This window comes from Callithrix jacchus, chromosome 2 (assembly GCF_049354715.1).
Source record: "Callithrix jacchus isolate 240 chromosome 2, calJac240_pri, whole genome shotgun sequence".
Taxonomy (NCBI): domain Eukaryota; kingdom Metazoa; phylum Chordata; class Mammalia; order Primates; family Cebidae; genus Callithrix; species Callithrix jacchus.
Window position 1 is genome coordinate 68,954,391 of NC_133503.1, and position 26,066 is coordinate 68,980,456.

Sequence of the window (26,066 nt, forward strand, 5' to 3'; positions counted from 1 at the left end):
GCAGGGATTACAAACATGAGCCACCTCACCTGGCATATATGTATTTTTTTGTACAGACAGGGTTTTGCCATGTTGCACAGGCTAGTCCCAAACTCCTGAGCTCAAGCGATCCACCTGCCTTGGCCTCCTAAAGTACTGGGATTACAGGCATGGGCCACTGTACTCAGCCACAGGGTTTTTTTAAAAAAACTGCCTAAGACTGTATAGTGATAACACAACAAGGGAAGTGGGAGAAGAACTAATGCTTTACATAACAATTATAGGAATTATCAGAACTCTAGGTACTCAGTTCTCATTTTAGTTACCAAAAAGTCCCATAAAAGTAAGTTATTATAAAGAGACAACATCAATATACCAGACAAAAACACATCTGTTTAGATTTTTTTTTTTTTTTTTTTTTTGGAGACAGAGTGTCACTCTGCCGCCAGGCTGCAGTGCAGTGGCACATCTCAGCTCACTGCAGCCTCCACCCTCCCAGGTTCAAGTAATTCTCCTGCCTCAGTCTCCCGAGTAGCTTGGCGCATGGTATGCGCCACCATGCCTGGCTAATTTTTGTATTTTAATAGAGACTGGGTTTCATCATGTTGGCTAGGATAGTCTTGATCTCCTCAGTCCATGATCTGCCCACCTGGGCCTCCCAAAGTGCTGGGATTACAGGCGTCAGTCACCATACCCAGCCTAGATGCTTGATTTATATGATATCCAAAGCCTACTAACATTTTTACACAGCTTAAACTACCCATATTTAAGAATAAGGTCATCAAATCAAGCCAAGTATAAATACATAATCTTGTTTATAAAGAAAAAAAGGCCAGGCATGGTGGCTCAGGCCTTCAATCCTAGCACTTTGAGAAGCCAACGTGGGTGAATCACTTGAGGCCAGGTGTTTAAGATCAGCCTCGCAAGATCAGCCATCTCTGCATGTGCGTGCACACACACATACACATACACACACACACATGCCAGGCAGGCATGGAAGCACACGCCTGTAGTTTCAGCAACTTGGGAGAGTAAGCCACGAGGATTTTGTGAGCTTGGGAGGTCAAGGTTGCACTGAGCCATGACTGAACCACTGCACTCCAGCCTAAGTGACAGAGTGAGACCCTGTCACCAAAAGAAAAAACAAAAACCCAAAACAAATAACTAGAATATATGAGGATATCAACAACTCTAAAAATATATATAACAATCAGATGTAAGTTTTCCTAAAAATGGACAAAACACCTGAATAGAAATTACTCAGCCAGACACAGTGGCTCACAACTGTAATCTCAGCACTTTGGGAGGCTGAAGAGGGCAAATCACGAGGTCAAGATATCAAGACCATCCTGGCCAATATGATGAAACCCCACCTCTACTAAAAATACAAAACTTAGCTGGACATGGTGGCGAGCAACTGTAGTACTTTAGCACCTGTAGCTACTTAGGAGGCTGAGGCAGGAGAATCACTTAAACCCAGGAGGCGGAGACTGCAGTGTGCAGAGATCATGCCACTGCACTCTAGCCTGGTGACAGACTGTGAGACTCTGTCTCAAAAAAAAAAAAGAAAAAGAAAGAAAGAAAAAAGAAATTACTCAAAAAGACATACAAATGGCAAACAAGCATATGAAAAGGTACTCAATATCACTCATCAGAGAAATGCAAATCAAAACTACAATGAGATACCATCTCACACAGATAAAATGGCTTTTATCCAAAAGACAGAAAATAACAAATGGTAGCAGGGATGTGGAGAAAAGGGAACCATCATACACTGTTGGTAGGAATGTAAATTAGTACAACCCTAGAGAACAGCTTGGAAGTTCCTCAAAAAACTAAAAATAGAGCTACCATATGATCTAGCAATCCCACAACTAGCTATATACAGAAAAGAAAGGAAATCAGTATTTCAAACAGACATTTGCACTCCCATGTTTACTGCAGCACTGTTCACAATAGCCAAGATTTGGAAATAACCTAAGCCTTTAATAGATGAATAAATAAAGAAAATGTGGTATGTATACATAATGGAGTGCTATTTAGCCATGAAAAAGAATGAGACCTTATCATTTGCAACAACATAGATGGAACAGGAGATCATTATGTTAGATGAAATAAACCAAGCACAGAAAGACAAACTTCATGTGTTCTTACTTATTTGTGGAAACTAAAAATTAACACAATAGAACACTTGCTGATAGACAACCAAAAAATGGTTACTAGAGGCTGGGAAGGGAAGAAGAAGGAAGGAGGTAAATCAGGATCATTAATGAAAACAAAAGAATAGATGATTCAGTAAGGCCAAAAAAAAGTTAAGAAAGAATGAACAAGAACTAGAATTAGATAGCACAAAAAGTTGATAATAATTTAACTGTATATTTTAAAATAACTAAAATGAGCTGGGCGTGGTGGCTCAGGCCTGTAATCCCAGCACTTTGGGAGGATGAGACAGGTGGATCACGAGGTCAGGGTTCGAGACCAGCCTGACCAACACGGTAAAATAACTAAAATGGTATAATTGGATTGTTTGTAACACAAAGGATAGATCCTTGAGGGATACCCCATTCACCCTAAAGTGATTATTATATACTATACACCTGTACCAAAATAACTCATCTATATCATAAATATATACACCTATGTACAAATATTAAAAATAATTTTTATTTAAACACAGAATGACCATATGATGCAGTAATTCTACTCCTAGGTATACAATAACCAAGAATAATGAAAACACATGTCCATACAAAAACTTGTAAAACCATACCTTGGTGATACTAAGTTCGGTTTCAAGACCACCACAACAATGCAACTATTACAATAAAGTGAATCACGAGATGCTTTGATTTCACAATACATATATAAAAGTTATATTTATACTATACAGTAGTCTATTTGTGTACAATAGCATTATATATTTAAAAAACACAAACTAAAAATGCTTTGTTGTATTCAATGTAAGAATTTAGGGGGAAAAAATAATATATAGTGCTAAAAGAAAAGAATATCCAGCCTGGGCAATATAACAAGAACCCAAGACAAACTAAAAACAAACAAAAAAATTTTAACCCTTAATGGGGCTGTTATGGTGGCTCATACCAGTAATCCCAGCACTTTCAGAGGCCAAAACAGGAAGACTGCTTAGGCCTAGGACTTCAGGACCATACTGGGCAATATAAGTGAGACTTCAATTTTTATTTAAAAAAAAAAAAAAAGAGGCTGGGCATGGTCACTCATGCCTGTAAACCCAGCACTTTGGGAGGCCAAGGTGGGTGGATCATCTGTGGTCAGGAGTTCCAGACCAGACTAACCTGATACTTGGTGTCTACTAAAAATACAAAAATTAGCTGGGCATAGTGGTGAGCACCTGTAATCCCAGCTACTCCGGAGGCTGAGGCAGGAGAATTGCTTGAACCTGAGAGGCAGAGGTTGCAGTGAGAGCTGAGATTGCACCACTGCACTCCAGCCTGGGTGACAGAGGAAGAATGTCTCAAAAAAAGAAAAAAGAAAAGAGAGGGAGGGAGGGAGGGAAAGAAGCGGGGAACGGAAGGCGGGAAGGGAAGGCGGTAAAGGAAGGAGAGAAGGAAAGGGAAGAGGGAAAGGAAGGTAAGAAGGAAGGGAACAGGGAAAGGAAAGGGGGAAGAAAGAAAGGAAAGAATGAAAAGGAAAGAAAAGAAAGAAAAGCAAGCAAGCAAGCTAGTAGGAGATGCTGGCATCAAAGCTCGTATTTCTAGGCAGAACAATAACTTGAATCCAGGATTTCCAGGTTATAGCAAGCTACGGTTGCACCACTGTAGTTAAGCCTGGGAAGAGAGTAAAACCTTGTCTCTAAAAAACGAACATCTGAGTTGCAAGCTTTATGCTTATGAAGGGTCTTGACTCAATGCTTATGAAGGGTCTTGACTCAATGTTCATGGCTGCTTGCTGAATATCAGACTGGCTGTGGCAATTTCTCTTTTTTTTTTTTCCTGAGACAGAGTCTCACTGTGTTGCTCAAGCTGGAATGCAGGGGACAAAAACAACTCACTACAGCCTCTGCCTCCTAGGTTCCAGCAGTCCTCTAGCATTGGCCTCCTGAGTAGCTGGAACTAAAAGTGCATACCACTACAAGAAGCTAATTTTTAAAATTTTTATGTTTTCCAGAATGGCCTCAAACTCCTGGGTTTAAGTGATCCACCCACCTTTGCCGTCCAAGGTACTGGAATTACAGGAAAGAGCACAGAATCCACTACAACAATTTCTTAAAATAAGACCACAATGTAGCCAAGCACAGTGGCTCACCCCTGTAATCCCAGCACTTTGGGAGGCCAAGGAGGACAGATCGCTTGAGGTCAGGAGTTCAAAACAGCTAAGACAACATGGCAAAACCCCATCTCTACAAATAATATAAAAATCAGCCAGGCGTGGTGGCAGGCACCTGTAATCTCAGCTACTCAGGAGGGTCAGAAAGGAGAATTACTTGAACACGAGAAGTGGAGGTTGCAGTGAGCTGAGATTGCACCAATGCACTCCAGCCTGGGCAACAAGGTGAGAACCTGCCGTATACATATAAAAAAAAAGGCCACAACGAAGTTTCCCACATAGATTGACTCTTTCTTTCATGAAATATTTCTCTGTAGTATTCAATGCCATTTTACCCACGGCAGAGCTTCTTTCTCTTTTTTGGTTGATTTTTGGAGACAGAGGTCTTGCTCTCTCACTGTCACCCAGAAGTGCACTGGCACAATCTTGGCTCACTGCAAACCTGCTTCCCAAATTCAAGTAATTATTGAACTTCAGTCTCCTGTGTAGCTGGGACTACAGGAATGCACCATCACACTCGGCTAATTTTTCTACTTTTAGTAGAGACAGTGCTTCACCATATTGGCCAGGCTGGTCTCAAACTCCTGACCCCAGGCAATCCACCCACCTTGGCCTACCAAAGTGCTGTGATTATAGGTGTGAGCCATCACACCTGGCCTAGAGCTTCTTCCAAAAGTGGAGTCACTCCCCTCAAACCTAGATACAACTTTATCAACTAGGTTCTTCATATTTCAATGCATTTGTTTTCATTTCAACAATGTTCATGTCATTTTTACAAGGAGACTATACCTCAAGAAATCACATTTTTTGCTCATCTAAAAAATGCATTTCTTCATCTGTTAAAATATTATCATCAGCCAGGAGAGATGGCTCGAGCCTGTAATCCCAGCACTTTGGAAGGCTGAGGCAGTGGATAAGGAGGTTAGGAATTCAAGACCAGCCTGCCCAACATGGCAAAACCCAGTCTCTACTAAAAATACAAATATTAGGCCGGGTGTGGTAGCTCATGCCTGTAATCCCAACACTTTGGGAGGCCGAGGTGGGTGGATCACCTGAAGTGCGGAGTTCGAGACCAACCTAGTCAACATGGAGAAACCCTGTCTCTACTAAAAAATACAAAATTAGCCAGGCCTGGTGGCACATGCCTGTAATCTCAGCTATTTGGAAGGCTAAGGCAGGAGAATCGCTTGAACCTGAGAGGTGGAGGTTGCAGTGAACTGAGACTACACCATTGCACTCCAGCCTGGCCAACAAGAGCAAAATGCCATCTCAAAAAAATACAAAACTTAGCCAGGCATGGTGGTGTGCAACTGTAATCCCAGCTACTCAGGAGGCTGAGGCAGGAGAATCGCTTGAACCCCAGAGTCTTTAACAGTATGCCCTCTCACTTTTGCACAAGATAGAACACCTCTAAAAGGTTTAGGTTTTAAAAGATTCATTCTGAGTGCTTTTGTAAAACAGCCTTGGGCATGAGAGGAGATGGCAGGAAGATTTGCTCAGAAGGTTACTGCAATAACCCAGCTGAGATGTAATAGTGAAGAAAACCAATGTGGGATGGGTGGGCAGGGTGAGAATTAGGCAGTCAATGAAATTTGCTGACAGACTGCATATGTGTACTACAAAAAGAGAGAACTCAAGTTACCACTCTAAGAAATCATGCCTTAAATACTGGAAAGATGAAGGTGCCATTCATTAAAAATGCAGAAACTACGGGGAAACCAGGTTTTAGGAAGAAATATCTGGAATTTGGATTTTAAAAAGTACAAAATTCCAATTTCGAAACCTAGTAAAACTGCCAAGGCCATTCTATATATGATTCTAGAGTTCTGCGAAGATATCCCAGCTGGAGATATAAATTTGGGAGTCCTCAGGATCTAAATAAAAAATTACCAAGATAAGCTGGGCACTGTGGCTCATGCCTGTAATCCCAGCACTTTGGGAAGCTGAGGCAGGCGGATCATGAGGTCAAGAGATCGAGACCATCCTAGCCAACATGGTGAAACCCCCATCTCTACCAAAAATACAAAAATTAGCTGGGTGTGGTGGCACGCACCTGTAGTCCCAACTACTCGGGAGGCTGAGGCAGGAGAATTGCTTGAACCCAAGAAGCGGAGATTGCAGTGAGCCGAGATTGTGACACTGCCCTCCAGCCTGGTGCCTGGCGACAGAGCAAGACTCTGTCTCAAAAAAAAAAAAAAAATTACCAAGATAGGCTGGCTCATGACTGTAATCCCAGCAATTTGGGAGGCCAAGGCGAGCAGATCATGTGAGGTCAGGAGGTCAAGATCAACCTGGCCAACATGGTGAAACCTTGTCTCTACTAAAAATACAAAATTTAGCCAGGCATGGTGGTAGGCACCTGTAATCCCAGCTACTCCGGAAGCTGAGGCAGGAGAATCACTTGAACTCAGGAGGCGGAGGTTGCAGTGAGCTGAGACGTGCCACTGCACTCCAGCTTGGGTGACAGAGCGGGACTCTCTCAAAAGAAAAAAAAATATATTTATGAGTATGGACAGAGAAACACATCTGAGGACTAAGACCTGGGCAATAAAAATACATAAGGATCCTTTTTAAGCTCCACTGAATCACTTGACCAATAAACACCTCAATTATCTTCATATTCTTTTGTTTTGTTTTGTTCTTTAAGACAGAGCTGCGCTCTGTCACCAAGGCTGGAGTGCAGTGGCGTGATCTCGGCTCACTGCAACCTCCCCCTCCCAGGTTCAAGGGTTCCTCCTGCCTAAGCCTCCGGAATAGCTGGGATTACAGGCATGCACCACCACATCCAGCTAATTTTTATATTTTCAGTAGAGATGGGTTTTCACTAAGTTGGCCAGGCTGTTCTCAAACGGTGATCTCAGTTGACCCGCCCGCCCTGTCATCCCAAAGTGTGGGGATTATAGGCGTGAGCCACGGCGTCCAGCCTATTCTCTTCATATTCTCTACAGAGGAAGTAAAAGTGCAAAGTTCTAAGAAATATCTTAGCTCTATGGTCTAATCTAATCCTGCAGCAACATGGCAATACTCTTTAATGCAATACTCCCACTCTTGAGAATCCATCCTATGTAAATAATCCAAAAGAAGGCAAAAGACTAAAGGCTATAAACACATATTCACTGCATCTCTAACTGTAATAACAAAAGTGGAGTAATTGAAACTACAGAAGATATTTAAGCAAACTTAAAACAATTTGCTGATCTCTTAAGTAGTACTTTAAAACTTACTATGGGAAGCCAGAAAAATACATTCCTAAGAAAAAGATACAAACCTTTATATATGCTGGCCAGGCATGATGCCAAGTGTTCAAGACCTGCCTGGGCAACACAGTGGAACTCCCCTCTCAAAAAAAATTTAAAAAATAAAAATAAAAAAAGTCAGGTGTGGCGATGCACAGCTGTAGTCCTAGCTACCTGGACAGACTGGGGCAGGAGGATCACTTAGGTCCAGGAGTTCAAGGCTATAGTTTGTTATGATCTTGACACTGCACTACAGCCTGGGTAAAAGACCAAGATTTTGTCTCTTAAAAATATAAGATTCTTAAAAAATTAAAAATGCTATTATGGCTGGGCACAGTTGCTCAAGCCTATAATCCCAGCACTTTGGGAGGCCAAGGCGGGCAGATCAACTGAGGTCAGGAGTTCAAGATCAGTGTGACTAACATGGAGAAACCCCATCTCTACTAAAAATACAAATGATCTACGAGGGGCATGGTGGCACATGCCTGTACTCCCAGCTACATGGGAGATTGAGGCTGGAGAATTTCTTGAACCCGAGAGGAAGAGGTTGCAGTGAGCCAAGACTGTGCCACTGCACTCCAGCCTGCGCAACAGAGCCAAACTCTGTCTCAAAAATATCAAAAAGATGTGACCAAGAAGGAAGATAAAGGTGACCAAAAAAAGAAAACAAAAAAAGGAATGTACAAATTGGACAGATTTTAACACTCTAAATGTTCTTTTTCCTTTTTATTTAAACATTTAGACTATATATAACTATATATAAACAGGTCAGGTGTGGTGGCTCACTCCTGTAATCCCAACACTTTGGGAGGCCAAGGTGGGCGGATCACCTGAGGTCAGTAGTTCGAGACCAGTGAAACCCCACCTCTACTAAAAATATAAAAATTAGCTAGACATGGTGGTGCAATGCCTATAATCCCAGCTACTTGGGAGGCTGAGGCAGGAGAATCGCTTGAACCCAGGAAGTGGAGGCTGCATCATTACAATCCAGCCTCGGTGACAAAGTGAGAAGCCATCTCAAAAAATAAATAAATAAATAAATAAATGTAAATACAGTTTAACATTTTAAACCTGTCAAACAAATTTTTTTTATTTTTCCTGATGCTTCTTTAGTCACATTAGGATATAGTGCTTTAATAAGATCAAAGAACTTTACCAAGTGGATCACATGAGGTCTGGAGTTTGAGACCAGCCTTTAGGAGGCCAGGAGTTTGAGGTCAGGAGCTGGAGACAAGCCTGGCCAAGATGGTGAAACCCCCTCTCTACTAAAAACACAAAAATTAGACAGGTGCCTGTAATTCTAGCTACTCAGGAGGCTGAGGCAGCAGAATTGCTTAAACCCAGGAGGAGGAGGTTGCAATGACCCAAGATCACACCACTGCACTCTAGGCCTGGGCAACAGAGCAAGACTGTGTCTCAAAAAAGAAAAAAAAAAGACTATAACCTAATACAGGGCATCAATAATGGTAATTACCTTACAATTATTATTATAATTCTATAAGAACTGTAATTTCCCTTCCCAATCTCAATTCAAAATTACAAAGGAAATTTTCAAGTCCAGAATAAGATGAAGTAAAATACTACAATAAGCATATATTACTTATTACTACAACCTCACTCACCACCACATAATCAAATAAATTTATTTCTATAATCTAACACATATGTGTACTTCTTTCTTTTTTTTTTTTGGAGATGGAGTTTTGCTCTGTCGCCAGGCTGGAGTGCAGTGGCACAATCTTGGCTCACTGCAATCTCCCACTACCTGGTTCAAGAGATTCTCCTGCCTCAGCCTCCCGAGTTGCTGGGATTACAGGCATGTGCCACAACACCCAGTTAATTTTTGGATTTTTAGTAGAGACAGGGTTTCCCCGTGTTGGCCAGGGTGGTCTCGATCTCCTGATCTTGTGATCCACCTGCCTCAGCCTCCCAAACTGCTGGGATTACAGGCATGAGCCACTGGCGCCCAGCCACATATGTGTATTTCTGTCAAAGCTCTTTTAACATTCATTTTATCACCTAAATCTCAAAAACAGCCAGGTGAGGTGGGCAGCACAAATTTTATTAACCTGTATTTACACATAAGGAAACAGGCTCACAGTGACCTTGCCAAAGGTCTAGGGCCTTCAGCGAAAAAGCAGAGATTAGAAGCTTTTCACTCATATACTCAAATTGTATTGAACCACAGAACAAAGAAGTGAACTAAATCCCATCGATCCTCTCTATCTGGTAAACTGAGCTGGAACTTAGTTAATATTGGCTGAGAAGAAAAGGAGATCTGGAACCCAGCTAGGCAAATCTAGCAAGGAATGGTTACACAGATTATCTCCAGCAGCATTGCAATTTGAGCCTACAGCAATTGAAGGCAAACAACTAAATATAACTGAGTAGAAGATAATTGTCAATGGGCATTTAAGAAATGCCTCTTGGGGGTCTTTTCCTCTTGGAAGTCCCCTATCTCTCACTAGAGAGACAGCTGTTTTCCTTTCTTTCTTTTGCCTATTAAGCCTCCGCTCCTAAATTCCTCATGCGCATCTGTGCCCTAAATTTTCCAGGCTGAGAAGACAAAGCCCGGGTATTTACCCTAGACAATGTAGCCTCTTGATATTGGGGGCTCATTCGGGATACCAAGGTACAACATTCATTGAAATGTTGAGTAGTCTGCGCACAGTGGCTCACGCCTGTAAACCCAAGCTGGGTGGATCACTTAAGGTGAGGAGTTTCAAACCAGCCTGGCCAACATGGTGAAACCCTGTCTCTATTAAAAATACAAAAAAATGTTCTGGGTGTGGTGGCACATGTGTGTAATTCCAGCTACTCTGGAGGCTGAAACAGGAGAATCACTTGAATCCAGGAGGCAGAGGTTGCAGTGAGCCAAGATCGTGCCACTGTACTCAAGCCTGGTAACACTGTACACAGTGAGACTCTGGATCAAAAAATAAATTAAATTAAAAATAAAAATAGGCTGAACAAGGCGGCTCACGCCTGTAATCCCAGCACTTTGGGAGGCTGAGGCGGGCGGATCATGAGGTCAAGAGATCGAGACCATCCTGGCCAACATGGTGAAACCTCGTCTCTATTAAAAATACAAAAAAAATTAGCTGGGTGTGGTAGCACACGCCTGTGGTCCCAGCTACTCAGGAGGCTGAGGAAGAAGAATCGTTTGAATCCACAAGGCGGAGGTTGCAGTGAGCCTAGACTGCGCCACTGCACTCCAGCCTGGTGACAGAGCAAGACTCCATCTCAAAAAAAGTAAATAAATAAAAATAAAAACAAAGGGCCAGGCGCAGTTGCTCAAGCCTGTAATTCCAGCACTTTGGAAGGCAGAGGCAGGCAGATCACGAGGTCAGGAGTTTGAGACCAGCTTCACCATCATAGAGAAACCCCATCTCTACTAAAACACACACACAAAAAAAATTAGCTGGGCATGATGGTGGGCACCTATAATCCCAGTTACTTAGGAGGCTGAGGCAGGAGAATCGCTTGATTCCTGGAGGTGGAGAGTGCCATCAGCCCAGATAGCACCACTGCACCCCAGCCTGGGTGACAGAGCGAGCCTCTAAAAAATAAAAAATAAAAATGATATTAATTATACCTTAATAGACTAAAGAATAGAAATAACAATTTTTTTTTTTTTTTGAGACTGACTCTTGCTCTTTTGCCAGGCTGGAGTGCAGTGGCATAATCTCGGCTCACTGCAACCTCTGCCTCCTGGGTTCAAGCGATTCTTCCACCTAGCCTCCCAAGTAGCTGGGACCACAGGTGCGTGCCACCACACCCAGCTCATTTTTGTATTGTTAGTAGAGACGGTTTCGTCATGTTGGCCAGGATGGTCTCGATCTCTTGACCTCGTGATCCACCCACCTCGGCCTCCCAAAGTGCTGGGATTACAGGCGTGAGCCACCACACCCACCCTTAGAAATAAAAATTTCTTAATAGCCCAGACATACCTGATTGTCCTCCTTCCCCAGCTCCCACATATCGCACCAACTTATTCCATCTCTAATAGTGTATTTTATAATTATTCATTTAGTTAATACATTCTTCTGGGCTTTTCAAAATCCTTCTGTTGAAATTCCATCACAGAGGTAGTTTTCAAATTGTGTTCCTCTGAAACAGTGCTCATGAAAGCACCTAAAAGGCTACCCAAGAGGATGAGAAGAAAGCTGGCTGCTCCACACTCCGAAAAAAAATCAAAACAGCTCCATCTTTTATTCTATGTGTCAAGTGCATATAAATAAATATGCACGTAAAACTGCAATAAAACAAGTTTATTCTATTGTTTTATACTGGTGTTCTGTGTATTATTTCATTTGAAGCAAAAAAAAATCTTTAAACAAAACTAAGTCCAAGGTCCTAGGATGACAAATAAGGCCTTTCCTGATCTGACCACTACCCTAGGGAAAACTATGACCAAGTTACACCATAATTTACACATGATTTACACTTTGTAGTTCACATAAATCTTATGCTATCACACCTCCATGCACTTGATCATACTTTTCAATCTAAGGCACGCTTCATTTTCCTATTTCACTAATAGCTACTTATAGTTCACCATTCAGCTCAAAGAAGTATCTCCTGGGGTCTACTTTACACCTACTTAAGGCTCTGGATCCCCCTGTGCATACCTCTTATTACTGCACTTGACACATTACACTGATATTAATGCCACACTCTAACAGTCTCAACAGCAGAGGCAATAATTGTATTTTCTATTCATTTTTTTGTCCTGTTCATGTTTTAAACTCCAACACCTACTCAGTACTCAATAAAAATGTGTTGAATCTAACGTTCTCAACAAAGTACTTTCTAATGTTCTTAAAAACAAACATTAAACAAGGATCATTTTAGCCCAGGAGGTTGAGGCTGCAATGAGCTGTGATCACTCCACTGCATTCTAGCCTCAGTGACAAAGCAAGACCCTATCTCAACAACAACAAAACTTTTTAACTATAAATCTTCATAAATTTGTTATTTTATTTCTAGGGGTTTTTTTAAATCCTCATATATTGAAAACATGTCTATTAAAAAATTTTAATGCAGCCAGGTGTGGTGGCTCACATCTATAATCCAAGCACTTTGGGAGACCAAGGTGGGCAGATCATTTGAGGCCAAGAGTTTGAGGCCAGCCTGGCCAATATGATGAAACTGTCTCTACTAAAAATTAGACCGGTGTGGTAGCGCACACCTGCAGTCTCCGCTACTCAGGAGGTTGTAGTATGAGAACTGCTTGAACCAGAGGTTACAGTGAACTGAGACTGCTTCACTGCACTCCAGCTGGGGCAACAGAGCAAGAGGCTGTCTCAAAAATAATAATAAAAATTTAATGTAATTTTTTGCATTAGCAAAATATGCAAAAAATTAAGGAGAAAATGAAAACAGCTCTAAAATCTTAACTGAAATAAAGATTTATTGGCCAGGCACAGTGGCTGAGGCCTGTAATCCCAGTACTTTGGGAGGCTAAGGCAGGTGGATCATGAGGTCAGGAAATCGAGACCATCCTCAACACGGTGAAACCCCGTCTCCACTAAAGAAAAAAAAAAATGGTGGCAGGCGCCTGTAATCCCAGCTACTCAGGAGGCTGAGGCAGAAGAATCGCTTGAACCCAGGAGGTGGAGGCTGCAGTGAGCCAAGATCACACCAGTGCACTCCAGCCTAGGCAACAGAGCAAGACTCCATTTCAGAAAAAAAAAAAATGAAAAGTAAAAAGAAATAAAGGTTTCCTTAAAAGGCAATTAGAGAGGGTTGGGAGAAAGATCCGGACACTGGTTGGTATGAAGAGTTCCCACACATATAGGTTCTCACACATATAGATGTGAACATACAATCTAATACTGATTTTTTTTTCTTTCAAAGACAGGGTGTAAATCTGTCACCCAAGCTCAAGTGATCCTTGTTGTTGTTGCTGTTTTGTTGTTGTTGTGTTTTTTTGGGAAAACGTGTCTCGCTCTGTCACCCAGACTGGAGTGGAGTGGTGCAATCTTGGCTCACTAAAACCTCTGCCTCCTAGGTTCAAGAGATTCTCCTGCCACAGCCTCCCAAGTAGCTGGGATTACAGGCATGCACCACCACACCTGGCTAATTTTTAGTAGAAACGGGGTTTTGCCATGTTGGCCAGACTGGTCTCGAACTCCTGACCTCAAGTGATCCACCTGCCTCAGCCTCCCAAAGTGCCAGGATTACAGGCCTAAGCCACTGCGCCCAGCCGAATCCTTGTTTAAAGTTTGCCTTTCCCACTTTACTTAAGGATCCATGAGGGCAGACAAAATGTCTATTCTGTTCATCAGAGTATTCCCAGCACTTAAAACACCGCAAAACTATACTTCAGCCTGGACAACAGAGACCCTGTCTCAAAAAAAAAAACAGTGCATACCACATAACCCATTAATAAATTAGTAAGTAAAAAAAGTAATTTGTGACACCTGTAATCATAGTTCTTCCACACATAACAAAATCCTCGTAAGAATTCTAGTAGCCAATATTGTTTCCATTTACCACTGAAACATTCAAAAGAAAAACTTTCCAATTAATTACTGAGCTCAATTCTGACTGATCCCGAAGAAATGGATATCTGCCATGCTACTTTTCCAGAAAGTTGGACCTGGACTCTAGAAATTGGACCTGGACTCTGGACTACACCCTCAAGTTAAAGAATTCTAAGGCATTTTGGCAAAACATAAAACAAGTTGTTATAAGCTCTTCCAACACAATGTATCCCTTATAGGAATGAGCCTTTCTAGATTTTAACTGTATTAATAATCAGAAAAAATAATGATATAACCAGATTTTAAACATGTCCAGTAAATGCAGATCATATACTAATTATACAGTTATAAACATTAATAGAACAATCATGGGGTTGGGTGTGGTGGTTTGTGCCTGTAGTCCTACCTACTCAGGAAGCTGAAGTTGGGAGGACTCCTTAAGCCCAGGAGTTCAGGGCTGCAGTAAGCCATGACTGTGCCACGGCACCGTCGCTTAAAAAAAAGAACAACGGCCAGGCTCCGTGGCTCACACCTGTAATCCCAGCACTTTGGGATTCAAGAATTGCTTGAACCTGGAAGGTGGAGGCTTCAGTGAGCCAAGATCGCGCCACTGCACTCCAGACTGGACAAAAAGTATGAAACTTCATCTCAAAAAAAAAAAAAGAAGAAGAATCAAATACTTACATCTTTGATTTTAATTCCTCAATTTCAAAACACTGAAGTCACTAAAATGTTTAGAATTTTTGCAATCAGGCCAAGTGCAGGGGCTCATGCCTGCAATCCCTTTGGGAAGTCAAGGTGGGTAGATTACTCGAGGTCAGGAGTTCAAGACCAGCCTAGTCAACATGTTGAAACCCTGTGCCTACTAAAAATACAAAAATTAGCTGGGCGTGGTGGCGCGTGCTTGTAATCCCAGCTACTCAGGAGGTTGAGGCAGGAGAATCACTTGAACCTGGAAGGCAGAGGTTGCAGTGAGCCGAGATGGCACCACTACATAGATTCCAGCATGTGTGACAAGGCAAGACTCCATCTCAAAAAAAAAAAAAAAAAAAAAGAATTTTTGCAATCGAATAATGTTTATATCACAAACATGCTTTGTCATAAAATGGAAATAGGATGTATCTATCACTTGACATCTGAAGAGTATGTTATTAAGAAAACTTTACTCTTGATGTTACTATTTTCATACAAAGTATCATTTTCCATATGGCTTAAATGATATTACACTATTATAGTCAAAGCTATAATATTATTTACTGGCCAGGTGTGGTGGCTAACGCCTGTAATCCCAGCACTTTGGGAGGCTGAGGTGGGTGGACCATGAGGTCAGGAGTTCAAGACCAGGGTGGCCAACATGGTGAAACTCCATCTCTACTAAAAATACAAAAATCGTGGTGGCAGGCGCCTATAATCCTAGCTACTTGGGAGGCTGAGGCAGGAGAATCATTTGAACCCAGATGACAGAGGTTACAGTGAGCCAAGATGGCGCCACCGCACTCCAGCCTGGGCAAGGGATTGCGACTATGTCTAAAAAAATAAATAAATATATATGTATGTATGGATGTGTATATATATATATAATATATATATATGTATGTATATGTATATGTATATAAAAATTTGCTTTTCCAAAAATAACCTCTGAAGAAGAGTTTCAAATACTTTTTTTTTTGTGGCAAGGTCTCATTCTGTCACTCAGGCTAATGTGCTGTGGCCCAATCACAGCTCACTGCAGCCTACATCTACTGAGCTTAAGTGATCCTCTCACCTTAGCCCTAACCCCAACAAGCAGCTGGGACTAGTGACCTGCCACGAGTCTGGTTAATTTTTTTAATTTTTTTTTTTAAGAAATGAGGTTTTGTCACGTTGCCCAAGCTCGTTTCAAACTCCTGGGTTAAAGCAGTCATCCCACACTGGCATCCCAAAGTGCTGAGATTACAGGTGTGACTCACGTGCCCAGACTCAAAAAAGACTATCTGTAACATACATACATTCAAATTTTCCTCCTATTCACTGCTGAATTACAGCAAATTAAGCATAACCTTTCATGACCACATTTGTCCAAATCTTCTGTCAACACATTTGCCCAAAACTAAATCAACAATATAATAAATACAATGACTTAAAAATCACATAAGGCTGGGAACGGTGTCATACCAGCACTCTGGTAGGCCAAGGTAGGCGGATCACCAGAGGTCAGGAGTTTGATAACAGCCTGGTCAATATCTCTGCCAAAAATACAGAAGAAAATTAGCCGGGGGTTGTAGTAGGCACCTGTAATCCCAGCTACTTGGGAGGCTGAGGCAGGAGAATCGCTTGAACCTAGGAGGCGGAAGTTTGCAGGCTGAGATCACACCATTGCACTGCAGCCTGCGTGACAAGAGCAAGACTCTGTGTCAAAAAAAAGGCAGATAAGTATTTTGGACAATGGTGCATTGATTATAGTAATTTTCTGCACTAATTCTGTCACCAGCAAGAAATCCTTACTTAAAAAAAAAAAAAAAAAAAAAAACTCTAAAATACAACTTTAGATCTCTTCTCTGCAGGACAACCAAGAGATGATAAATGACTTAGATATCTGTTTATCTCACAGACCATTCATTTCTCCCAAAATATTTATTGCATACCTACTTACCATAAACTGTGTAGATCCCAATAATATATAATACAACACAATCCCAATTTAGTGAGGAAGTGAGGAATACAGGACACAAAAATAATCATAACATACTATTTCAAAAGCTATATAACAGTGTTATGAGGCCCTCGCAGTGGCTCATGCCTGTAATCCCAGCACTCTGGGAGGCCAAGGTGGAGCAGATCACTTGAGGTAAGGAGTTTAAGACCAGCCTAGTCAAGATGGCAAAACCCGTCTCTACTAAAAATACAAAAATTAGCTGGGCATGGTGGCAGGTGCATGTAATCCCAGCTACTTGGGAGGCTGAGGCAGGAGAATCACTTGAACCTGGGAGGCGGAGGTTGCAGTGAGCAGAGATCAAGCCACTGCACTCCAGCCTGGGCCACAGAGCGAGACTCTGTCTCAAAAAAAATAAATAAATAAAAAGGTAAATACAGTTAATAGTATTATGAGAGCACTGAAGATCTTTCACCCTCTTTTCTGATGACCAAGGAAGAAAACAAAAAGGAATGCTAACAGGATAATGTGAATATGAAAATATCACTAAAACATCCTTCCCACTAATCAGAGTAAGTTGCATTACTGTTAATTTAACCACGAAATTACTGTTTCATCCATTAAAACTAAAAATATTAGATATACTTATGAAACAATATTTTGGCAGTCACACTAGAACATGTATGAACAATTATTTTTCTCAGAATACCAATCAATAACCTGTGATAATCACACACTTCAGTAAACGTTTTTCCGTATAAAAGCCAGATAATAAATATTTTAGATTCTGCAAGACATACACTCAAAATCAGTCAATCCTCCCATCACAGCACAAAAGCAGCCACAGACAACATATGAGTGGCCATGTTCCAACAGAACTTCATAGTTACTGATGTTTTAATTTTATATAATTCTAACATGATACAAAAAAAATTTTTTTTTTTGAGGCAAGGTCTCTTGCTCTGTTGCCCAGGCTAGAGTGCAAAGGCACAATCTCAGCTCACTGCAGCCTCAACACACCAGGCTCAAGTGATCCTCCCACCTCTGTTTTCCAAGTAGCTGGGACAACACAATGTGTGCCACCACATCCAGCTAATTAAAAAAAATTTTTTGTAGGCACAGGGGCTTGCTATGTTGCCTAGACTGGTCTCCAAGTCCTGGGCTCAAGCCATCCTCCCATCTCAACCTCTCAAAGTGCTGGGATTACAGACATGAGCCTCAATGATTTTGCCTCAATGAAAAACTGTTGGTTCATTGGTTGTATAAAAACAGCTGTTAGCTTAGCCTGATTTGGACTGCAGGCTACTGCTTGCCAAATCCTAGCACACATTATCACTAAGAAGTCATTTCTACATATTACATGATGAAAACCATTCACGTTACTTCAAAATCTCACTTAGAAGCTATTATCTACTAGTGTTATTTATTCACCAGATTCAGTCTTTATTTCATTTTACCTGATAGAAGCATGAAGGTCTAAGCACAACTGTCTTTGAAGAAATAATTTTAAGACTGAGATTAAAAAAAAAAAAAAGACAATTATTAAAAATAAACTCCAAAAGTGTCTCTAACTCTCGCCTCAAGAAATGCTTACACCTTGGCCTCCCAAAATGCTAGGTTTACAGGTATGAATCACCACATCCAGGATCCAAAAATATTTTTAGCAAAGGTTGTCACAGTCAAAAGTATCTACAGTGACATCAGAGGAAACGGAGTTGTCATGAACTTCAAGGGCCAGTATCTCCCCAAAACAGCAATTATTTGAACTAAGGAAACCCTTCAAAAGTTTAAAGAAAAAACTTAAGAAAGAAGGAGTGGAATTCCTCGAAGAGGTAAGTATGAAATTACCATGTGACCCAGCTGCTAGGCATATACCAAAAAGAACTGAAAGCAGGGAGTCAAACAGATATTTGCACACCCACGTTCATAGCAACATCATTCACATTATTGAAAAGGTAAAATCAACTCAAATATCCAACACAGAGGGAGGGATAATATGAAGTGTTATTATTTACATGATGGAAGATTATTCAACCATGACATGAAGTCCTGATACATACTGCAACATGCAAAAACATTGAAAGCATTATGCTAAGTGAAATACACCAGACACAAATGGACAAATATTGTATGACTCCACTTATATGAACTACCTAGGAAAGGCAAATTCACAGAAACCTCAAATAGAGTTACTATGAAATGGTCAAAATAGACAAAGAGAGGAATGGAGGGTCATTGAATATGTACAAAGTTGTTTGGGATGATGACCACCAACTGACAAACGGTAACAAAATGTGAAATATCCATACAAGGAAGTATTATGGGGCCAAAAAAAGGGATGAAGTACTGATACATGCTAAAATAGGGATAAACCTAGAAAAACATCATGCTAATAGAAAAAAAACAGTCACAAAAGTCTACATATTATATAATTCCATTGGCATGAGTCTCAAATAGATCTAGAGACAGGAAATGGTTTAATGGTTACTTAGGGATGGGGAAGTTGAGGTGTAGGAGGATGGTAATTGAAGGGTACAAGGTTTCCTTTTTTTTTAAACACAGTAAATTATCAAGCAAGAAGGTTTCATTTTGAAGTGATAAAAATGTGTTAAAATTGGCCCCACTTTATGTTAAGTAAAATAAGCCAGATATAAAGAGATAAATATTATATGGTACCATTTATATTAATTACCTAAAATAAAATAGGCAAATTCAAAGGGAGAGAAATAATCCAGGTTACCAAGGAGTAGAAATAGGGAGCTATTTGGAATTACTGTTTAATTAATAGTTTATGTTGGGGATGTTGAAACACTTTGGTATAGATAATGACGTTATATAACACTGAATATATGTAATGCACTGAACTATATACTTACAAATGGATGAATGATATGCTTTCCAAAAAATAAAAAGAAAATGAAGTCAGCTGGGCACAGTGGCTTATGCCTGTAATCCTAGCACTTTGGGAGGACGAGGCAGGCAGATTGCCTGAGCTCAGGAGTTTGAGACCAGCCTGGGCAGCATGGTGAAACTCCATCTCTACTAATATACAAAAAAAAAAAATTAGCCAAGAGGGACAGCACGCGCCTGTAGTCCCAGCTACTCCAGAGGCTGAGGCAGGAGATTTACTTGAAACCTGGGAGGTTGCAGTGAGCCAAGATCATGCCACTGCACTCCAGCCTGGGCGACAGAGTGAGACTCCATCTCTAACAAAGTAAATAAATAAAGTCATGCACACTTTACAAAAACAAAAAGGGTACTGACCCCAATCAAAGAAAGAAAAAAATCAATTATACCCCACAATAATACAAAAAGCAAAATAACACATGATCACCTCAACAGACAGAAAAGACATTTTAAAAATCCAACACCCTTTCATGATAAAAACACTAAGCAAACTATTAGGTTGGTATAAAAGTAACTGCAGTTTTTGCATTGTTGGAATTTGCCATTTGATACTGGAATACATTCTTAAATAAATGTGGTTATGTTATATGTCATTTTAATGGGCACTTCTTGCTTTATGTTATTTTCGCTAAAGACTTATTACTTCACAAAGTTCCATGGTTTATTTCACACCATGGAAATGGTGTTAGACAAAAAGGAAATTTGAGCAATTTCTTATTCAGGTTCAATACGGGTCATAAAGCAGTGGAGACAATTCACAACATCAACAACACGTTTGGCCCAGGAACTTCAAACAAACGTATAGTGCAGTAGTGGTTCAAGAACTTCTGCGAAGCGGGTGAGAGCCTTGAAGATGAGGAGAGTAGTGGGCGGCCATGGGAAGTTGACAACAACCAATTGAGAGCAATCATCGAAGCTGATCCTCTTAAAACTTACCCAAGTTGTCGAAGAGCTCAACGTCGACCATTCTACGGTCGTTCAGCATTTGAAGCAAATTGGAAAAGTGAAAAAGCTCAATAAGTGGGTGCACCTCATGAGCTCAGCAAAAATTTTTTTTTTAAATCGTCGTTCTGAACTGTCTTCTCCTCTTATTCTACACATTAACAATGAACCATTTCTTAATTTGACCGTGGCATGCAATAAAAAGTGGATTTATCCAACAACCGGTAACCAATACCACAGTGGTTGGACTAAGAAGCAGCTCCAAAGCACTTCCCAAACCAAACTTGCACCAAAAAAAGGTCATGGTCACCGCTTGGTGGTCTGCTGCTGGTCTGATCCACTATAGCTTTCTGAATCCTGGCAATACCATTACATCTGAGAAGTATGCTCAGCAAATCATGAGATGCAAGGAAAACTGCAATGCCTGCAGCCGGCATTCGTCAACTAAAAGGGCCCAATTATTCACAACAATGCCTGACTACACATTACACAACCAATGCTTCAAAAGTTGAGCAAATTGGGCTAAGAAGTTTTGCCTCATCTGCCATATTCACCTGACCTCTCCCCAACTGACTACAACTTCTTCAAGAATCTCAACTGTTTTTTGCAGGAAAAACGCTTCTACAAACTAGCAAGATGCAGAAAATGCTTTCCTAGAGTCATCGAATCCTGAAGCATGGATTTTTATGCTGTAGGAATAAACTGTCCAGGCACGGTGGCTAACGACTACAATCCCAGCACTTTTGGGACGCCAAGGCAGGTGGATCACCTGAGGTCAGGAGTTCGAAACCAGCCTGACCAACATGGTGAAACCCCATCTCTACTAAAAATACAAAAATTAGCTGGGTGTGGTGGTAGGTGCCTGTAATCTCAGCTACCCAGGAGGCTGAGGCAGGAGAATCACTTGAACCTGGGAGGCAGAAGTTGCAGTGAGCCAAGATCTCACCATTGTAATCCAGCCTGGGCAACAGGGCAAGACTCCACGTCAAAAAAAAAAAAAAAAAAAGTAATGCACAATCCAAAAAGGAAACTGAGCAAAAAAATTCCACTTACAACAGCATCCAAAAGACAGACACACAGATAGATGCTCCTCAAATTACAATAGGGCTAAGTCCCAACAAACTCATCATAAGTCAAAAATGCCATAAATTAAAAACGCATTTAATACTCCAGTAAACCCTATAATAAAGTTAAAAAACCATTAAGTAAAACCATGGGAACGAACAATTGTTTGTATCTATGAATAAATTTAACCTAGGTGTTGAAAAGTCTTATACAGTGAAAATTAGAAAACATTGTTGAAAGGAAATTAAACACCTAAAGAAACGGGAAGAGGCCAGGTGCATTGGCTCACACCTGTAATCCCAGCACTTTGGGAGGCCGAGGTGGGCGGATCACGAGGTCAGGAGTTCGAGAACAGCCTGGCCAAAATAGTGAAACCCTGTCTCTACCAAAAATACAAAAAATTAGCCGGGCGTAGTGGCTAAATCCCAGTTACTTGGGAGGCTGAGGCAGGAGAATCACTTGAACCCAGGAGGCAGAGGCTGCACTGAGCCGAGATTGGGCCATTGCACTTCAACCCAGGTAACAGTGTGAGACTCTGTCTCAAAAAAAAAAAAAAAAAAAAAAAAAAAGAAAGAAAGAAAAGAAAAGAAAGAAATGGGAAGACATCCCAAGTTCATTTCACTTAAAAGTTTTAATACTGTGTTGTTAAAATGGCAATACTCCCTTAAAATGGTTTGCAGATTCAGTGGAATCCTGATGAAAATTCCAATGGCCTATTTAAAGAAATTAAAAGCTAATCTCAAATTCACATGGAACTGTATGCACGAGGTCCTAAATTCAGTCAATGCTGGACACCTCCACAAAAAAGTAAAAATCACATTAAACGACAGAAAGCCTGAACAGCCAAAACAACAGTGATGCTCCTCAACTCACAATGGGGTTACATCCCAATTACCCCATCATAAGTCGAAAATATAGTAAGTCAAACCATTGTGAACTGCAGATGCTCAACTTACTCTGGGGTGACACCCAGATAAGCCAATCGTGAAGTTCAAAAATTCTAAGTAGAACCATTGTAAATCAGGGACCATCTGTACTGGAAAACAAAATAAGATTAAAGAACTCACAGAAGCAGAATTCAGCTACAGTAATGAAAAACGGTGCGTACTAGTAGCCTAAGAGTAGAAATACAGACCAACCGAATAAAATTGAAAAATTTAGAAATAAAGCCTCACAAATACATTCAATAATTTGTTGTTTTTTTTTTTTTTGAGACAGAGTTTTGCTCTAGTTCCCCAGGCTGGAGTGCAATGATGCAATCTCGGCTCACCACAACTTCCACCTTCTGGGTTCAAGCAATTCTCCTGCCTCAGCCTCCCAAGTAGCTGGAATTAGAGGCATGCACCACCATGCCTGGCTAATTTTGTATTTTTAGTACAGACAGGGTTTCTCCATGTTGGTCAGGCACCCAGCCATATTCAATAAATTTTTGACAAGGAAAAAACAATAGCAAATGGAAAAAGAATGGTCTTTTGAAAGGAATGTTAAAAAATTAGTCTTATTTTGAATTCAATGGAAAAAGAATAATAATCTCCTCAACATACGGTACTGAGAAAACTAGATTACCTAATAAACTTTGGCTTATACATCATTCAATATATATAAAAAGTAACTCAAGGCTGGGTGCAGCGGCTCACACCTGTAATCCCAGCACTTTGGAAGGTCGAGGTGGGCAGATCACTTGAAGTCAGGTGTTTGAGACCAGCCTGGCCAAAATGGTAAAACTCCATTTCTTTACTAAAAATAAACAAAACAATTAGCTGGACGTGGTGGCATGTGACTGCAATCCCAGCTACTCAGAAGGCTGAGGCAAGAGAACTGCTTGAACCCAGGAAGCGGTAGTGTCAGTGAGCCAAGATCACACCACTGCCCTCCAGCCTGGGCAACTCAATGAGACTCCATCTCAAAAAAAAAAAAGTAACTCAAAATATATCAATGGCCTAAACATAAGAGTTAAAACTACAAAACTTTTATAAGAAAACTTAGGGATAAGTGTTCATAACTTCAGATCTGGCAAAAGATTCAGAGACTGAACAATAAAACTGTGAGCAACAACAACAAAAAAATTAGATGAAGTTAGAATCCCTTCTGCAAAAAAAACTAAAACTTTTTTTTTTGAGACAGCATCTCAGTCTGTTAACCAGGTTAGAGTTCAGTGGCATCATTTTCACTCAATGCAGCCTCTGGTCTCAGATTCAAGCGATCCTCCTGTCACAGCCTCTCCAGTAGTTCAGACTACAGGTGCATGCCATGTATTTTTTGTAGAGACATGGTTTTGCCATGTTGCCTAGGGTGGTCTTGAACCCCTGAGCTTAAGAGATCCACCCACCTTGGCCTTTCAAAGTGCTGGGATTATAGGCATGAGCCACCATGCCCATTTTCATTTAAAAAGTTTAAAACTAAAACTTTTTAAATGAAAGAAAATTATCAAGAATGTGGGCTAGGAGCAGTGGATCATGCCCATAATCCCACTACTTCGGGAGGCCAAGGCTAGAAGATTACTTGAATCCGAGTTACAGCCTGGGCAATACGATGGGAGCCTATCATAACAACAACAATGATTTGCCAGGCATGGTGGTGCATACCTGTAGACCTAGCTACTTGGGAGGCTGAGGTGGGAGGGAAGGATTGCTTCACCCCAGGGAAGTCGAGGCTGCAATGAGTTATGATCACACCACTATAATCCAGCCTGGGCAACAGAATAGGACTTTGTCTCAGAAAGAAAAAGAATGTGAAAGAGCCTAGAGAAACAGAATGGGGAAAAAAAATTTGCAAATCATATCTCTATTTAAGGATTTAATATCCACAATATATAAAGAACTCAATTTTTGAAAAAGGCAAATCCAATTTTAAAGTAGGCTAAGGACAGGCACGGTGGCTCACTTTGGGAGGCCAAGACAAGAAGAACACTTGAGCTCAATCAGGAATTCAAGACCAGTCTGGCCAACATGGCGAAACCCTGTCTCTACTAAAAACACAAAAATTAGCAGGGTGTGGTGGCAGGCCCCTGTAATCACAGTTAGAGGGTGAGGCAGAAGAATCACTTGAACCTGGGAGGCAGAGGTTGTAGTGAGCTGTGATACTCCCACTGCACTCCAGCCTGGGTGACAGAACAAGACTCTGTCTCAAAATAAATAAGATAAAATAAAATAGTTACAATGGTGTATTTTAACTTATTTAATTTTAAAATTTGTATATTTTATTTTTTGTAGAGACAAGGTCTCCCTATGTTGAGTAAGCTGGTCTCAAACTTCTGAGTTCAAGTGATCCTCCTGTCCGGATCTCCCAAAGTGCTGGAATTATAGGTGTGAACCACTACAATCAGGCTTAAGTTATTTAAATTTCACCTCCATTTTTTTTTTTTTTTTAATGAAATGGGAGTTTCACCCATCACCCAGGTTTGAATGCAACAGCACAATCTCAGCTCACTGCAACCTCCATCTCCTGGATTCAAGCAATTCTCCTGCCTCATCTTCCCAAGTAGCTGGGATTACAGGCGGCCACCACCATGCCCAGCTAATTGTATTTTCAGTAGAGAAACATGGTTTCACCATGTTGCCCAGGCAAGTCTTGAACTCCTGACCTCAGGTGATCCACCTGCCTGGGCCCGGCTATTTATCTCAAATTTTAAAAAGTGGCTACCTTCCCAAGATAAAACTATTTTTTGAATGAAGCATTCATCTCCAGTATAATAAAAGGAAAGAATATTTTATTACTTCATAGTTATACTTACAATGTGATTGTTAATAAATGGCTACAACTCAGAAGTCAGACAAAGAAATAAATCCTCATACTAGAAAGAAGTTACATTTTCTGGCTGGGCTTGATGACTCACGCCTGTAATCCCAGCACTTTGGAAAGTTGAGGCAGGCAGGTCATGAGGTCAGGAGTTTGAGACCAGCCTGGCCAATGTGGTGAAACCTTGTCTCTACTAAAAATAGAAAAATTAGCCAGGCTTGGTGATGGGTGCTTATAATCCCAGCTACTCAGGAGGCTGAGGATGCAGTGAGCCGAGATCAAGCCATTGCACTCCAGCCTGGGTGACAGAACAAGACTCTGTCTCAAAAAAAAAAAAGCTATTATTTTCCTGTGAGGTACAGGATGGGACAGATTTGCAGATGGCATCTGCCTTTCTATTGATGTTTTTAGGCCAAATTTATATGCAGACCACAAATACAAGTAATCAAATTCCTACCTCTCATCAGAGCAAGATCATTATCTCACAAACAAAAAAAAAATCCTACCTCTCATTTTAACCTTGTATTTACAAAAAGTTAAGAATCCACTAAAAATATATTATGTAGTTAAGTTTTCTTAGTCTTTGCAACAGGAGAGGCAGCCTAACAGTAAATGCTCTGAAAGCAGATGGCCTTAGTTGGAATACCAGCACCACCACTTGGGCAACCAATTAAATCTCTCTGAGCTTCAATTTCTTAATGTGTAAACCTGAAATAATGGCTGTGTCTAGCAACTTAGGTAGGGTTCTTTTGAGGATTAAATGAGATAATA

The 26,066-nt window shown here is 40.8% G+C and overlaps 1 protein-coding gene across 45 annotated transcripts in view; it reads right to left on the minus strand.

The window, feature by feature from the left end:
- The window catches only part of NSD1 (nuclear receptor binding SET domain protein 1), a 159,397-nt gene that overhangs the window by 102,155 nt on the left and 31,176 nt on the right, over positions 1-26,066 (minus strand). For 7 of the 45 annotated variants that reach the window (XM_078364651.1, XM_078364652.1, XM_078364648.1 and 4 more), the window contains one exon: positions 20,487-20,518. The exons of the other annotated variants lie outside the window; for them this stretch is intronic. The gene's annotated coding sequence lies outside the window, so the exon portion shown is untranslated. The remainder of the gene's footprint in view (positions 1-20,486; positions 20,519-26,066) is intronic. 45 annotated transcript variants of the gene reach the window in all.